We start from the raw sequence: 3,063 nt of genomic DNA, 5'->3' as shown, positions 1-3,063 counted from the left end.
GGGTGGTGGTGGTGAGTAGCCGGAGCCGACATAGTTGGGTGGGGGGGGCAAGTGGCCGGAGTTGTCAGTGCTTGGCGGCAGTGGCAGAGCCAGCAGGTGGCACATGGTGACCATGGCAGGGCCTATACAGCACTGACTGTGGGACCCCCCAAAACACAGGGCCCCAGACAGTTGCCCCAATTCACTACCCCCCTAGAGATGGCCCTGCATGAGGCTATGATGTGACTGGAATAAAAAAGACTTGGTGGGAGCTTGTGTGACTGGAGCTGTGTCATGGATGGATACAAACTATTTAGGAAGGACAGGCAGGGGAGAAGAGGAAGAGTCGTCACGGTTTTTGTAAAAGAGCTGTATGATTGCTCAGAGCTCCAGTATGAAACTGGAGACAGACCTGTTGAAAGTCTCTGGGTTGAGGTCAGAGGGGAGAGCAACAAGGGTGTTGTTGTGTTGGGAGTCTACTATAGACCACCAGACCAGGAGGATGTGGACGAGGCTTTCTTCAGACAACTAGCAGAAGTTTCCTGATCACAAGCCCTGGTTCTCACAGGGGATTTCAATCACCCTGACATCTGCTGGGAGGGCAATACACTGTGGCCAAAAACACTGCCGACCCCTGGTTTAATATGAAAGGTAAATGAAGGACAACATAGTACAACAGTGCCACCTCACTGCCTCTGCCAGGGCAAGCAATAGTATCTGTATTTTGTCTGGTTTGTTCTCATGTGCAATGCACACAGCAATCGCGACACATTGCCTAACGTAGGAAGGCAAAAACTAGCCAATGTGGTGGAAGAGGCAAACCTTACTTTGGAGTAGGGCAGGAAGAGATAATGGTAGGCCCTGCAGAAGCTGGCCCAGCCCTGCATCACTGCCAGAAACGCAAAGTGCATAGAAGGGACATCCTTTATGTTGTAGGACAAAGCGGCTTTTGGTGGAGGCTGCCCTGAGGGGGGACAGCTGTCAGTAGGAACCCAAGAAACAGCCCAGCCTGGGGAAGGAAGAATTTTATGCCGAAGGTCTGAACTGGAAGTCTATGCAGGGTGTATGGTACATTTCCCAGACAAAGACTATCATTCCCTTGTGTGTGTGTGTGCGCATCATACAGAAGCAAGGTTTGCAAATCACCCTAGAAACACAGGATTAAAAGGAGCCTCTGCAGCCACTGTCTCCAGTCTGTACTGCAGGATCCCTTAGTATGAGCTGGTGAGAACTGCAATCATCTGCTGGATTGTTTCATTATTTCAAGGGCTGGGTATTGAATCACCTGGCTGAAGGCAGCAGGTTACACAGGTGGCCTTATTCTCCCACTTATTTCTGCCCCAGAACCTCCTGCAAATCGCTTACACCAATACTGTGGCCCATCTGGTCATTACTTCATCACTAAAAGAATCTAGAAAATGATTGCAAGACTTGAAACTAGAGTATCACAAACTATGTTTTTCCCTGTTCCTAAGGGCTGCAATCCTGTCAGGCCAGGCCTCTCAGTCTATCTGGTACCATGTAAACCAGCACAGCACGTCGTTCCATAGCTGGGATGTTCGTGACAAAACCAGAGCCCCCACCTGGGCTGGCCTGGATGAGGATGACACATGGACACACAGCAGGACTAAAAACAAGACCTATCAAAGGACAGATGAACTTCCCATGAGCCATACCTGGAGAGGAGATCGGTGCTACCAGGCCACCACTCGATTTGCATCGCTGGTGATTCTACAACTCAACTAACATCATACTGGATGGGTCAAGGGCCAGATGGGGAAGGGTACTGTTACAGCATCTAAGGTGCCCCAATGGTCACAGTGGCCTTGGGGACTGACTTGAAGGACTGAAAAAATGTCTTTGTTTTAGGGGCTTTTTTTAAATAGGCGCTAGGAATTCATCCTTTTTCTATGTTGGCTGTCTGCCATAGTGCTTTGGCTGTAAGAGAGTGTACAGCAACTATAGTACAGGATCTTGATATTCACTACACAGGATGTAATTTTGCTCAGGCACAAAATTATTTGGACTCAGAGGTGGGTATCACTGCCTGAATGCATGTGCTGGGCTGGTTAAAGGGAATTACAGAAAATGAGGGCTGCAAGGACCTTAGGAGGTCACATCTAGTCCAACCCCTGCTCAAAGTAGAGCCATCCCCAAATAGATCATCCCAGCCAAGGCTTTGTCTAGCTGGGTCTTAAAAACCTCCAAAGATGGAGAGTCCATAACCTCTCTGGGTAACCTGTTCAGTGCTTTACTACCCTCCTAGTGAGAAGTGGGGTAGACCATTGACCTTGCAGCCCATTCTATTAAGCTACAAGCCCTAGTAGGCAAGCCCCATTTAAGCTGCAGATGGGGTCTTGCCTATTTCTTACTTCTCAACCTCTATGAAACAGGCTGACTTCAAGAACTTTCTCTGAGGATGAAGACATCATCTCAGTTTTGAGTAGGGTATTGAAGTCAGCAGCAGCCACCTATAGGGATAGTTCTGTAGATTCACATAGCACAACAGAAGCATAAAGATCTCCACTATGAAAAGGCAGACCAAGACAAAAGATCCCCTGATTGCTTCTAGCTCCAGAATCCTTTGTGATGCTGTCTGACAGTGGCACAGTGCACCCGAGTGCTCCCCCCAACTCTGGGCTCTTCCAGCTATGCAATGAGTCTACCTGAAAAAGACCAAGATCAACCTGAATTTGCTTTTGTGATAGTGCTGGATTACACATCCTAGAACTCTCTGCACCTCTTGAGGAAATGCTACATTTACTTCTGCAACCATGGAGCAGCTCCATAGGCAACAAGACATGGACACTTCTTTGACAGAAGGGTCCAGGACAAACTGTACACAGGATCCTTTGCTCTTTTGGAGGTCCCATGCAGCAGGGAGCAGGTTGGGGGCACAAGATCAGGTTTTGGTTATTTTTTAGATGCCCCCAAACTCTACATCATGAGGTGCTGGGGTGTGGGGGGGAATAAAACATTGGATTTGTGATAAGACACTAGCAGCAGGACTTAGCCCTGCCAGACAAGCCATAAAACCAGAGGCTGAGTTGGAAAAAAATCTGGCCACATACAGTGTATGAACCT

This window comes from Gavialis gangeticus, unplaced genomic scaffold (genome assembly GCF_001723915.1).
Source record: "Gavialis gangeticus isolate Ggan-Ray unplaced genomic scaffold, GavGan_comp1, whole genome shotgun sequence".
NCBI classification, from domain to species: domain Eukaryota; kingdom Metazoa; phylum Chordata; order Crocodylia; family Gavialidae; genus Gavialis; species Gavialis gangeticus.
This window is presented reverse-complemented; position numbering follows the sequence as displayed.